The sequence below is a fragment of the Myxocyprinus asiaticus genome, chromosome 49 (genome assembly GCF_019703515.2).
Source record: "Myxocyprinus asiaticus isolate MX2 ecotype Aquarium Trade chromosome 49, UBuf_Myxa_2, whole genome shotgun sequence".
Lineage (NCBI taxonomy): Eukaryota > Metazoa > Chordata > Actinopteri > Cypriniformes > Catostomidae > Myxocyprinus > Myxocyprinus asiaticus.
This window is the reverse complement of record NC_059392.1, coordinates 8,048,500-8,063,973: the sequence shown is the minus strand read 5'-3', so window position 1 is coordinate 8,063,973 and position 15,474 is coordinate 8,048,500. Positions and strand designations below refer to the sequence as shown.

Here is a 15,474-nt window from a genome sequence, read left to right as displayed (position 1 = left end):
AGCTTCGATATTTCGCCACTGTTTTATTCTAGAAATGTTATGGGGTTACAAATGTTTATTAAAAAACTGTGCACATTTAGAGAAATATTGATGGGTTCTCTTTATTTAAAAATGTCTTTAGAAAGAATTGTCATTCATGTCCCTTTTACACTAAATTACTCAATCTGAAACACTAAAGGGCTGTACTCTCATATAGCATGTGTTAACATGCATTCAGAAAGGGGGAGGCTGCTCGTATGATTTGTCATGTTAAAAATGGACATTAGAAGAATTCCATTATGTATACCTCTCAGCCCACATGATAGGGACTTGCCATATACTCTATTTCATACCATATTACAATACTATTCTTATAAACTTCATATAACCTTCTAAAATAAAGTTTTGATGGATGGAACATGTAGTAAATAAATAAACAAATGATTTCGAAAACATTAGGCTTGTCTTTATTTTCCAATCAGTCTTGTATTGAAAAGCATTATGGAACAGGCAGAGCTGTCACTGCAGCTGTCATGCTGTGTAGGCCTATATCTATAAATAAATCTGCTTTCTGCCATATTCTATGTATGAAATCCACATTAGATCAGTAAAAGAAGCTGTTACAACCACTCAATGATTTTTGAAAGTGATATATATACAGTAAATAATGTGTAATTTATCATGTTTACATTCTGCATTCATGGCACTAATACAAAGCTAAATGCTATATGTGGCCATAATCTGAACCTGTTACCCTCTGTTATTGTATTTTATGATGAATTTTGTTGGAAGAATCCACTTAAAATCACAAAAAAGTTTGTTTCTCTCTCTCTCTCTTGTTTGCTCACAGTCACGCAAATGCATCTTTTCTACTCCAATAACTGAACTAGTACTGGAGGCTGTTTCTATGCAGGATCTTAAACAGTGGTGTAAGAAAGTAGATCTATAGACAAAGCGTTATTAAGTCACTGAAAATGTCCTAAAACATTTGTAATAGAAATATCTTCCATTTTCATCTTTTTTAAGAAAGTCAAAATATTTCCTTGAACTGTTCTCTTTGCCATTTTTGAAGGCGTGTTTTCAAAACACTAGTGGCGTGCCAAATTTTGACTCCTTAGTATGATTATGATTAGGGGTAGATGTAGGTCTGGCCTTTAGGGATAGGGACCAATGACTCCCTACTTTGGTTGGGGTAAGGCTTGGACTTTAGGAATAGGGACCAATCAGATAGCGGGGAGTAAGAATCTGGCGGGGAGTTAGACTTCGGCACAACACCGGCTAACTTTTCGCAATGGAGAGAGAGCTTGCATGCTTGTGGTTGCCAGATTGTGCAAATTAATCATAACACTAGCAGAATAACTGTGCAAGCGTAAAGCTCTGATTGGGGGATTGCATCTCTTGATATTTGGCATCCCCAAACCTGTCTTAATCTATGAGGCTCATGAGAAAATGTTATTCTGATCGGCAAATCGCCGTTATTCAAAGTCTGTTATTTAGCATACGTAGAGACTTCAAATATTTTATTTGCATACATAACACAATTGATTTAAAGCAGGGTTCTTCAACCATTTTCAGGCCAAGGACCCCTTTATGGTTACAGAGACAGAGCCGGGACCCCAGTTAGATATTGTATAAAATTGAGTGTTGCGTTTTATGCCTATAAAAACGTGTATGGTGCTACAGTATTCAATACTATTGTATGTACATACTTTATGATGTTCACATTGCAAAGCCATTGAAATAATCATTAAATGCTGCCCTGCTGAAAAGACCAGCTAAAACCAGCTTAAGGTGGTTGGCTGGTTTTAGCTGGTCACCCAGCCTGGTCATACAGTAGTTGGTCAGATTGGTTTTAAAGGGTTTTGAACACTTTTTTAGCTGGTCATGCTGATGTTAGCTCATCAGGCTGGTCATGCTGATCTTAGCTGCTCAGCGTGGTCTTAGTTGGTCATGCTGATCCTAGCTGGTCAATGTGGTCTTAGTTGGTCTGGGTGGTCTTAGCTGGTCAGCCTGGCCAAGCTGGTTTAAGCTGGGAGGCTAGCTGGTCTCCCAGCCTGACCAGCTAAAAAGTGTTCAAACCCCCTCTGAAACCAGATAACTGACCAGCTTAGGCTGGTTTTAGCTGGTCTTTTCAGCAAGGACAGCAGGGGTCTGCAACATTTTTGACATGAAGTGACATTTTTAAATTTCCTTTTTAATCCTTGTGCCAAACCTCCTCCAAAAAAGAAAAAGAAAAAGAAAAAGACAGACAGATAGATAGACAGACAGACAGATAATCAGACAGAAAGAAAAACAGAGAATAAAACCACTTTAATGAAGAATAAAACCACTTTAATAAGGTTACTAAAATGGAGTCTTCGTCTCATGTGAGTGGTCGATTTTATACATATATTTCAAAATTACTGTTCATTTCATTGAGTAAAAATTTGTAATGAGAATAACAATGACTAATCTCAGTGGTAACTATTTATTTACACCAGGCAAGTAAGCTATTGTTCTGAAAGCAAAAATCAACTATTAATAAAAAACAAACTGTAGGCTGTCATCTGTTCAACCGCACAGCGCGACCGACGCAAATCAGACGCATTTACTCACGCTACCCTCCACTGCAGCTCTGCTAAACCTGATGTGTGTCATGCATTGAGCGGCTTGTGATGAACGGTGGTCATGTGGAGGGTTTGTCCAGGCTGTACACTCCTGAAATGTGGATAGACTAAAATTCCTACTCCACTCTCTCGCTGTCGCTCATGTGCAAGTGAGTGAGTGATTATTACAAATACCAATGCTGGATCAAACAATAATTTGCGGACCCCCTGTGGTACCACTGCGGACCCCCTGGGGGTTGCGGACCCCCTGTTAAAGACCCTTGATTTAAAGGGAATAGAAAGGGAGGATGGCGGATTTACAGAGGGATGCTTTTTGTTTTTTCTTTTTTAAAAAGGGGGATGGCATCCCCTCACATCAACACAAGCCGTGTTACAGTAGCTTAACATAAAAGGTTTACTAAACGCAGAGTGTTTTGGTTAATGAGGCCTAAGAGTCTGGTCTGTTCAAGTTCTCTAACAAAATCTATTTCACAGTCCGAGTGACATGGGACGCCCATTTTGGCCGAACAGTAAAGATGTTGTTACAGTGTGGTTTTTCAACAGAGGTCAGAAATTTTTTTTTCTCAATACCCGCTTGAGCAAGCACATTCGTTTTGTAATACGTTAATAATTTTAAGATTGTACAAGGGGTCCAAGATTTTAGCAATCTTTCTTTGTCAGAATGGTCTGTTTGTTAATTTGTCGTTAGCTAGGGTTAAACCTGATACTGAAGATAAGTATTTGGTTTTACAGATCACAGTTGTCTCGAGACGTGTTTTTAAAAGTGTAAAGAAGAAGTGGTTTTTGATTTGGAAAGGCATCTATAAACAAAACGGTAAAAATACAGAGGTGTGGCGCAATGGTCCAAGATGTTCGTCTAGTCTAGTGCATATTTACATAGTAAAACAATTGAAAAACAGTGCAGATGGACACAAAAATTTGTTTTTCTGCTCTTAATTGTTCTCTGCTCTTAAACACCCACAGACGGTGCTCGCTTGAGAGACAGTCATGTTGGATTCTGTGGTGCTGAACATCTGCAACATCTTTTCCGAAACCACCAAGAGGTCAGACATGACCACCGCCAGAATCTCAGACTGAGTTAGGGTTTGGATACTGGGTGTCCTCACATAGTGAAATAATTCATTAAGATTAAGTACTAGAAATGGTCTGGAAATAATTCTGAAATCACATGTTCAAAGGTTCCTTAGATGGTTTGTAGTGGAGATGGCCAACAATGAGTCAGTACTGTGTAATGTTGCTCAATGTAATTCAGTTTAATAGATGTTATGACCTATGGATGTTCTGCAGTGCCTTAATGGCAGTAATGTTTTGTTCTAGCACATTTTGAATAGTATGCTATGGACTACCATCTGATCGATCTGACTATTGTTTCAGGATCTGAGTTGGATTAGGGCCTAGTTGTCATTTACTCAAAATGGGTTCAAGGACAATTTCCAGTCTTTTTTAATCAGATAATATGCTATGCTGTATTTTAAGCTCATATTTACTACAGCACATCATTTCCACTTGTTCGGTGGCAACATTGAAGAAACAGATGTGAACCTCCTTCCCTCGTCCTTACTCAATGCCTTCTCAATGTTGTAGGAATGTGAAATGTCTCTGACTTGTGACCTTAACAGATACCAGTGTCCAGGTCAAAGCGTAAGGTCGACCAGTCCAAAACTAGCTGTCTTCTTCACCTCCATGCAGACCACCGCTTTCATAAACGCTTTGGAAGTGTTGAAGCTGTTGTTGCTCAGGTGAGTATTGAAGAACCCTATTCAAAGCAGTGTTTTTATCATTAACAAAAATGTTTTTTGTTAACTGAAATAAGAATATAAACTTACATAACTGGAATATATGGTGCCTTGATCCTGCCACAAAAAAACAAAAAAATAAAAAAGGAAATTCTGACTTTATATCTTGTAATTGCTATTTTATTTCTCATAACTGTGACTTTAAATCTTGCAATCGCAACTTTATTTCTCGTAATTGTGAATTTATATTTTGCAAATGACTTTATTTCTTGTAATTGTGACTATATCTCGCAATTCTGGCTTTTTTCGTAATTGTGACTTAATATCCCGCGTTTGGCACTTTTTCTTGTAATTGTGAGTATATCTCGCAATTCTGACTTTTTTTCATTATTGTGACTTAATATCTCGCAATTGGCACTTTTTTCTCATAATTGTGACTTTAAATCCCGCCATTATGACTTTTTTTCTTGTTTTTGTGACTGTATATCTCGTAATTGCAACTTTTTTCTAGTAATTGTGAGTATATCTCGCAATTCTGACTTTTTTTCATTATTGTGACTTAATATCTCACAATTGGCACTTTTTTCTCATAATTGTGACTTTAAATCCCGCAATTGTGACTTTTTTTCTTGTTTTTGTGACTGTATATCTCGCAATTGCAACTTTTTTCTAGTAATTGTGAGTATATCTCGCAATTCTGACTTTTTTTCATTATTGTGACTTAATATCTCGCAATTGGCACTTTTTTCTCATAATTGTGACTTTAAATCCCGCAATTATGACTTTTTTTCTTGTTTTTGTGACTGTATATCTCGCAATTGCAACTTTTTTCTAGTAATTGTGACTATATCTCGCAATTCAGTTTTTTTTCTCGTAACTGTGACTTAATATCTTGCAGTTCAGTCTTTTTCTCTTAATTGTGACTTAATATCTCCAATTTATATTTTGCATTTGACTTTATTTTCTGTAATTTTTACTTTATATTAAATTTATGCAATTTCTGACTCCAGCCAGGTCTCCTAAGCAACCAAATTGGCTCGGTTGCTGGGGAGGGTAGAGTCACATGGGGTAACCTCCTCGTGGTCACGATTAGGAGTTCTCACCCTCAATGGGGCACGTGGTAAGTTGTGCGTGGATCGCGGAGAGTAGCATGAGCCTCCACATGCTGTGAGTCTTCGCGGTGTCATGCACAGCAAGCCACATGATAAGATGCGTGGATTGACTGTCTCAGAAGCGGAGGCAGCTGAGTCTTGTCCTCCGCCACCTGGATTGAGATGAGTAACTGTGCCACCACGAGGACCTACTAAGTAGTGGGAATTGGGCATTCCAAATTGGGAGAAATTATGCAGTTTCTAGAAATAAAGTCACAATTGCGAGATATATTAGGGCTTTTCATACTGTGCTTAAACCCTGGGTAATTGTCTTTTAAAACCCCGCTTTTAACCCCAGTTAAAGCAATGTGGGATGACACTGGATTAACAATTTCAAGTGTGAAAAGCCCTAATGTTAGAATTACCTTTTTTAATTTTTTATTTTTATGCCATGGCAGGATCAAGGCACCATAGTAAAAACTAAACTAAAATGTGTTTCCATGATTCAAAACTAACTTATATAAAATAAAAATTACCACATATTGATTATACTTTCTGATACACAGTGTATTATAAAATTTGAAACCTTTACAATCCACCTTCATTAAACATGCAAATGCAACTAGATAGAGATAACACTAGATGACCGTGAGAGATTTACCACCTCTAAACATATTTAAAAATGATCGGTTAATGCATTACTTTTGGCTGCTCTAAAATATTAAAACTGAAAATAAAATAAAAACGAAATAAAAAACTAAAACCAAATTTAAGCTAAAAGCACTGAAAAACTAACAATCATAGAACACTTACAAAAACAAAGCAAAATCAAAATGACAAATTTAAAATAGAAATAAAATCTAAATGAAATATTAAGAACTACAACAACCTTGATTCTACATCATGTGACCGACAACATGACGTCTTCAGAGTGATGACCATAATACCTGTTCTCTAAAGTTTTGCCCTTCTTCGGTACATAATTTCCTCCAATTGGGTGGCACAGCATGTTCTTTCCTCAATCCCAGTGGAGACTTCTGTGAAATTGTGGGGTGGTGTGTCAAACCTGGTCCTTTGCCAAGTTCTTTACTATGGCTGTACAAAACAATGTTCTTGAACGGACGTCTGCACAAAACATAATATTATGTAACGTTTGTATGCTTTATATAAAAGCCAGGATTTCCACAAGTTTAAGTAACCTTATTTATATTTTATCTGACGAGTTTTCCAGATTGCTGTGTTCCGGGTGCTGGGCCTCCCTCCTCACTTACCCATTAATCTCTAGGGGTAGTTTCCATGGTCTTTGTATTATTTTTGGTTGTTACGCAATGTTTTTATTTTTCTCTGCACAGCTGGAGATGTTTTTTTTATTATTGTTTTACAACATCACTTCATGTCAAATATGTTTCTGCCATCAGAATATATGGAAACATTTGCAGATAATGCAACATTTGTTTTACGTATTATTTTGTTATTTTGTTGGTACTAACATGTTTTTTCGACATGTATCTTGGTAATACCATGGTATTTTTAGTATCTTCAATTACCAAAGTACAAAAAGTACCATAGTACTAAGATATTGTACATGGTATATGCATTTCAGTATTATGGTATACACCAATCAGCAACAACATTAAAACCACCTACCTAATATTGTGTAGGTCCCCCTCGTGCCACCAAAACAGTGCCATGCTATTCTTCTCACCACAATTGTATAGAGCGGTTATCTGAGTTACCGTAGACTTTGTCAGTTCGAACCAATCTGGGCATTCTCTGATGACCTCTTTCATCAACAAGGCATTTCCATCCACAGAACTGCCACTCACTGGATGTTTTTTGTTTTTGGCACTGTGGAGGCGACAGCGTGGATGAGCGTTCATCTGGGGAGAAGGAAGTGGTAAGGGTTTTCACCTGAAATTAATCACTGATAATTGTGATTTCTATGTTCACAGTGAGAGGCGGGGAGATAAAAGGCTGCCCAAAACCCCAGAGAGGGAGAGAGAGCCGAGCCTGCACGTGTGTGTGTGTCTGTGCAGCCCGCAGTGTCCAACGTGACATAAAATACCATTTGAGTTGGATTCCTTGCCTCCCGCTTCCTCCTTTCCCTCCTCCACAAATGAACCTTGTTACAGGCACCATTCGGAGTAAATTCTAGAGACTGTTGTGTGTGAAAATCCCAGGAGATCAGCAGTTACAGAAATACTCAATCCAGCCCATCTGGCACCAACGATCATCCATGTGATTATCTAATCAGCCAATTGTGTGGCTACAGTGCATACAATCATGTAGATACGGGTCAGGAGTTTCAGTTAATGTTCACATCAACCATCAGAATGGGGAAATTTTTTTAGGTCAGTGATTTGGACTGTGGCATGATTTGTGGTGCCAGATGGGCTGGTTTGAGTATTTCTGTAACTGCTGATCTCCTGGGATTTTCACACACAACAGTCTCTAGAGTTTACTCAGAATGGTGCCAAAAACAAAAACATCCAGTGAGCAGCAGTTCTGTGGACGGAAATGCCTTGTTTTGTTTTTTTGTTTTTTCATCCCCTTTTTCTCCCCAATTTGGAATGCCCAATTCCCACTACTTTGTAGGTCCTTGTGGTGGCACAGTTACTCACATCAATCCAGGTGGCAGAGGACAAGTCTCAGTTGCCTCCACTTCTGAGACAGTCAATCCACGCATCTTATCATGTGGCTTGCTGTGCATGACACCGCGAAGACTCACAGCATGTGGAGGCTCATGCTACACTCCGCGATCCACGCACAGTTTACCATGCATCCCATTGAGAGTGAGAACCACTAATCGTGACTACGAGGAGGTTACCCCATGTGACTCTACCCTCCCTAGAAACTGGGCCAATTTGGTTGCTTAGGAGACCTAGCTGGAGTCACTCAGCACGCCCTGGATTCAAACTCGCAACTCCAGGGGTGGTAGTCAGCGTCAATACTCACTGAGCTACCCAGGCCCCCCGGAAATGCCTTGTTGATGAGAGAGATCAACAGAAAATGGCCAGACTGGTTCAAACTGACAAAGTCTATGGTAACTCAGATAACCACTCTGTACAACTGTGGTGAGAAGGATAGCTATTCTATATGCTATTCTGAGATGTGGGTTGGCACTGCTTTGGTGGCACGAGGAGGACCTACACAATATTAGGCAGGTGGGCATATATCAAAGTACCATGGTATTACCATCTGATATCACAGTACTTTTTGTAAGGGCAACAATGTCCTATGGCAACAATGACCTGTGCACTGGCCACAAGACTAATGAAATAAATAACTAATAAAATACCACATTTTGTAAGCCTAAATATTTTATTTATATACATTTACTTTATATATGTATACTCCATCCAGGCACACTGGAACAATGATAGAACTGTTTCCAGATTCATAAGTGTTCATAGAACAGGGTGTAGGTTGCCCACTGCCCAGGGTGTGTGTCATGCCTCAGTGTTATTGCACATTACCTTAATCCAGTAATCACAGATGTGATGTGCTAACATGTTGGTTTTGCGATGGTGGCCAGATTGCCGCTCTATTGGACTTATTCCTCATCAGGCATACCAGCTCTTGCCTCTCCAATGTGTGCAACTGACCCTGGAGTAATTGCATTCCCTCCAGAAAACTGTGCCACATTCCATTGATGGTGATTGGGGCAAGAGACTCTGGAGAACTCTAGCAACTGAAGCAAAGACACTCTGAAGTGTCTCAATTGATCAAATAATTTGATAAGATTACCATGATGAAATGAATCCACATAACTATCTTTCTGTTGCTGGCATTTTTTGTAGTCTTATTTGTAAAAAAATTTACACTGGAACCTTTCATTATAATACTATGACAGCTCTGCCCCACTACTGAATCTACAGCTCGAATGTGTTCAGTGTAGTCCGATTCCCAAATGAATGATCCTAATGTGCCTGTTCTTTTAAACCAACAGTCTGTTCAATAAAATCCGATTCCCTAGCAAATGATTCTAATGAGCCGGTTCTTTTGAGTCTACTGTGTGTAACATCTATCTATCTATCTATCTATCTATCTATCTATCTGTCTATCTATCTATCTATCTGTCTGTCTGTCTGTCTGTCTGTCTGTCTGTCTAAGCTTAATTGCTTAAAGCATCAATATTTTTACAGGTCGCCTCCTACATTAAAAAGCAGTAAATGATATTTATGACAAAGCTGACTTTGACGGGATAGAGCTGGTCAACTTCAAAGTGAAATTCCTCACTGTAAGTCTTCTGTCCATTCTTGTTTTTTTTTCCTTTTCACATACGCATATATTCATTGAATATTCATTTTGATCAATTGTTATAAATACAGGTGGCAACAGAGGAAGATTCCAAGAGTCCATTGAACAACACTCACATTGGGCCTGAGAAGCTGTTAAGTTTATTTTCAGAGATGGACTGGGGTGACTACTGCCTGTCATATCTCTTGACCAACAGGGACTTCAGTGGGGTTCTTGGTCTGGCCTGGAGAGGAAAAGCGGGTAAGATATCAGCCCATCCACTCTAGATAGCCACCACATAAACGGCCACAACAAATGTCACGTGGAGGCTGCTTGTGGAATATTGTTGTACTCAGTGGCAGCCAACTCGGCTTTGTACTCCAATAAGGCCTTTGGCCGCTGTCCATGGTCGTCCTTGATGCGACATGATATTGAAATAAAGCTATCCGATAACATCACTCAACCCCAGACACCCTATTGAAAATTTTAATGGGTGGGTGTTATGGGAATTGGTTGTGGAGTGATCTATGGGAAGGACATAGATTCTCTGATAAATTCAGAGAAACGACCTTCCAGGAAGTGTTTATGTAATTGTATGTGCTGTTTTGAGAGTTTTATTGGACACATTAAATTACGAATACTGTATTAAATTACGAATACTGTAACTAATATGAAACTGATACACCATTTGAGTTCATAGTAAATTATTTGTTTACAAACACTCTAATTAGAGAAGTAGACAAGCAATTGTATACCCCATATAATGCAAGGAAGTAGACAATGATAAACATGTTTATAAAGACGATACATATGTAGAGGAGACCAGGGCTAGTTGCCCCACTTTTTTGCCCTCTTTGACTCGAGTGACAATTCATGTCAACTATTGAACATTTCCACAATTATTGCCCAAGAAAACAAAATTCAGTTCACTGAATATATGTTGACCTTTTCTGACAACTTGCCCCAATAGCCTCTTTAAGGGGTAAGAAGTTGTAACAATAGAAACAACCATAGTTTTGGCTAACAGAAAACAGTTTAGTAAAAATCTACCTTCATTATATAGTTGACTTTTGTCTTAATGTATGCTAGTGTTTTTTATTGTGTTAAAACCCAACAGAAATTACCACAATATTATTTAATGAGTTCACTGGTTAATAAAGTCCTGGAGCACATTTAGGTAAATGTATTTGCCATTCTGTCAATAATGGAGGGGCTTGAGCACAGGACTAGACTTGAGCTTTGTGGCAGCCCATCCTAAGTCCAAGATTCAGGCAGTGGCCAGTGAAGTCTCACATGTCTTATGGTTGGAGTTGGCAGCAGTTCATCCTATGTTAAGGCCAATCATAATAGACTGAAGTGATGTCTGGCTGGCACAAGCTGCATTTAGTAGTCATCACTCAGCAACATATAGCAGTGGGAATTGGACATCAGTCAGGACTGGAGCTGGATCTGGCAGGCTCTGGTAACCTCAGGATATGTATCCTGAGGTTAAGACAGGGAAACAAATAGAATAATATTAGCGTAGATGCTATTCCTTTTAAATCAGAGTTATAAAAAATGAGAAGTGTTTCCGGCTCCAGCGGACCTGACTAATGCAGCATAACTATGAGTTGAGGGATAATTAAGGTGTATGCCTGGCTGAAGAGATGAGCCTTTAGTCTAGACTTAAACTGAGAGAGTGTGTCTGAGTCTTGAACAATGCTAGGAAGGCTGCTCCATAATTTAGGAGCCAAATAGGAAAAGGGTCTACCTCCTTTTGTGGATTTTGATTTTCTAGGTATTATTAACAGACCAGAACTTAACGATAATAGTGAATGTGATGGAATATAGCGTGATAGAAGGTCGCTTAAGTATTGAGGAGCTAGACCATTCAAAGCTTTGTAAGTAATTAATGGAATTTTTAAATTAAAACAAAACTTAACAGGTAGCCAATGTAGCGATGATAAAATGGGGCTGATATGATCATATTTCTTGGTTCTAATCAGCACTCTAGCTGCTGCATTTTGAACCAATTTAAGTTTATTTATTGAACCTGCAGGACATCCTGTAAATACTGCATTACAATAATCTAGTCTTGAGGTCATGAGCACAAGAATTTGTTTTTCGGCATCATAAACAGAGAGCATGACTCATAACTTAGCAATATTGTTATTGCTGAGATACATTTGTTTAGTCAGAATTAAGTAGAAGGAAATTTCGAGCCATCCAATTAACTTGCCCTGGTCTCCCCAATCCATTGAATCCTTCTACGGCTATTTGGAGCCCTGGGATGTTTTTCTAGAGAATTACAACAGTTGTTTGTGTGACTGCTGCTTGTGAATTCCCACAACTCAGACCTAATAATTAACATTCCACTCAATAAAACAATGGCTGCGGCATTCTACATTAGCTACTTCCCCTACATGCCATGACATGGCCTCAGCTGTCGGTCCCTTTGAATCTGAATATCAAAACCTTTTTAATATGATGTCTCCCATTTTTATTGTTCAATGCACTCATCATTCAGCATGAATTTCTATACTGGTTCAGGCTAATTTGGTGCTGGTTTGCTAGTGAATTAGCATTGCTATTCACCATAAAATATACTGGTCAACCAGCATCTTTCTCGTGAAGCTGGTTGGCGATGGAACTCTTGCTGGTTAGACTAGTTAAGAAGCCTGGTGGGGACACTAGCTAACAAGTATCCAAAACATAGGTTGTGGGTATTTACACTTGATCAGTATTGTTGATCTGTATAAATTATGCATTTTTACAGATCGCAAAGCTATCTGATCGTGAAAAACCCATTCAAGTTTAAATGTCCATCAAGATGCATTCAAGACTGATAGCAATCCGATCACTAGATCAATACTGTTTTTTTCAATAAAGTATTCACTGAAATAATGTACTGACTGCTCCAACAACAAATTCCTTACATTTTGACCATGCTTGACTCAAGGATTTATTCGCAGAGGTGGTACATTGGAAATATCCTGACTTTGGTTACAATATCTGAATGTCACTTGGATCTCACACTGTCAGCAAACAGTTAGTCATTGTTTTGGTTATTATTGTTGCATTTAAGGTACGGCCCACCAACTGAGACTCTTTAAGGTTGTAGTAATATTGACCACAGTGAATTGTAATTGGCTGAGAAAGGGGGTGTGAGTCTACTGAATTGATCACATGTGACCAGAGAGGTATGTGCTCTAGACCCCTGCCCCATCCGTTATCCACCACAACAGTGGGATTACCACATTCCTTTTTACGGATTTGTCTCCATGGCAAAGTACTCATGTGAGGAGATATCATTACACACACGCACGCACGCACGCACGCACGCACGCATGCACGCACACACACACACACACTCCTGCATGCATGCCAGGGTTGTGCAGCAACTGTGTAGCATCCAAGTAGCAAATTGGATGCAGAATTGAAATTCAAATTTTAAGTTAATAGAGTAGAATTCAAATGGAATTAAATTAAAAGAAATTCTCAAATGTTTACTCAGTATATGATATATTCAAAGATTCATATGTTGAAGTCAGTATTTATGTTTATAAAGTTACCTGAAAGCAATGTGCTAGACATTTTATGGTGCTGTATTTCAAAATTACAATAATGGCATTAATTGTTTTTAACAAATTTTTTTATTTTTATTTACTTTAAAGGAAATGTCAGTCACACAATAAATTTGTATTTGGATCAAGGAAGTGACACTAGTCTAGATCTATTAACTTATTTTTAAAAAAAAGTTGGAAAGTGACAGTTCGAGGTGTCAGAAAGGCTACGGTAACTCAGATAACCACTCTGTACAATTGTAGTGAGCAGAATAGCATCTCAGAATGCACAACACGTCAAGTAGAAGACCAAGTCAGCACTTTATTAGGACCACAGTGTTCCTCATAAAGTGCTCAGTGAGTGTACGTTCAGTTAATCAAATTGAATGCTTTAATTTTTTATGTTTTGTCGCAAAACCTGTTAGACTATTGCAATTCCTCTGTTGTGTAACAGTTTTGAATTTCCTTTAATTGCAATTCCGTCAGTTCCTCTTTCTGTCATTCAAATTCAAATTCAACATTATAGGGCATGGACAATTAAATTACATTTTGCCCAACCCTGACGCATACTAACATTCACACACCATACTAATACAGTATCATCAATTTGTGTTTAATGCGGCATGCAATATGGGATGGCCACATTATATTTGTTAATTCAGGTATTTTTTGGACACTTCAGTGTACCGTTGACTTTGATGTGACATTTAAGTACTTTAGCAGCCGAACATGTGATCATTCCAGGAATCATAATGCATAAACTTTCATGCTAGAAAGCAGTTGTGTCCTGGATGGGTAGTTTGCGCTCCTTTGCACTGTAAAGTATAACCAAGACATCTGCAATATTTCCTGGTCCAACAGCAGCCCCAGGACATTTGGCCCTGTTTTAACTGGGCTTGATGTCTCTAATTTTTAAAGAGCCATGGAAGTTGGGCAACTCTGTCAAAAAATCAATCAAACAAAGGCTCATTGTAGACAAGTGAATGTTGAAATACTATGACTTTGACCGCATCTACCTGCCTTTTAAAAAATATTCAAAAGGTTAAGCTTGTTAGCATTCGTAGCAGCATAATGTTGATTAACTCAGAAAATAATTTCAACTTGTCGCTTCGTTTTTCGCACTTACACTGGAAGTGAACGAGGCAACACAATAAACGTTAAAATACACACTGTTATGAAAGTATTGCCACAAAAGTTAAACATTTTATGTTGGGACTAGTGTGATAGAATCCATTGTCTGCGCAAAATTAAATCCTATTCTTGTCATGACTTGTGCAAGAATACAAGAGAAGAACTTTGTAATTAAATATCCGAACACAGAAGCTGTGTGATGAAAAACTAGAAGTTAATCTGCCAAAATGACTATTTAGACAACTTAACTGCTCAAATAACACATTTTAAAGAAACAATTTATTAAATTAAAACATTAAGTGTTTTAACAAAAATACAAACTTCACAATACAGTTTTTTTACAGCCTGATCTAATGAAAATTATGTGACGGTGGTGAATTTTTTGCAAAATTATATTACGTAGTTCATAACACGTATCGCAGTAGTTACAAAGTGGAATGTCCAATGTTTGGCGCTAAAAGCGAGTAAAATGTTCTCCCAAACAGATGATGTTTTAAGGTTAATGCTCTGTCGAGTTTTAAATCAACAAAACTGACCTCCCTACCCTAAACCTTCAACCTAAACCTCACTGATAGTGTCATAAAAAGCAAATGTGAGATGAAAAACACAATTGCTGAAGCAACCACGTCGTTTTGTGGAGCTTATATTATATTTTCGGCTCATGTTTCGCCCCGCATGCTCTTCAGGACTCCGATTCTTTGCATCACAAATGCAACGCTCTATCAGTTGAGCAACTGCACAATTTGATCACGTTCAAACAAGCTTGTAAATGTAGTTAGTTAGTTAGCTATATAATGCAAATGTTAAAATATATCGCCTGTCAAGTCAAGCGCTATAGTAAAAGTGTTTTGACGTCATAAGATAGCATTGTGTGAGGAACAGGATGAAAATGTGCTTATGAACTGATAATTGCTCATGACTTGCAACATGAAACTGCCACGATACGTACAATAAGCCACGTAAAAACCATTTTGCAAAAACTTTGGTAAAATAATGTGATTCTATGAGACCTGGGCTGCGTTTCTCAAAAGCATTGTAAGCCTAAGTAGATCATAGAAAGCATTGGCGCCACCTCTCTACGATCAACTTAAGCTTACAATGCTTTTGGGAAATGCAGCCCAGGTCTCATAGAATCACATTTCACTTCACT

General features: G+C 38.2%; 1 pseudogene; it reads left to right on the top strand.

The window, feature by feature from the left end:
• LOC127438069 (disintegrin and metalloproteinase domain-containing protein 10-like) overlaps nt 1-15,474 on the top strand; it is a 34,127-nt pseudogene that overhangs the window by 8,085 nt on the left and 10,568 nt on the right.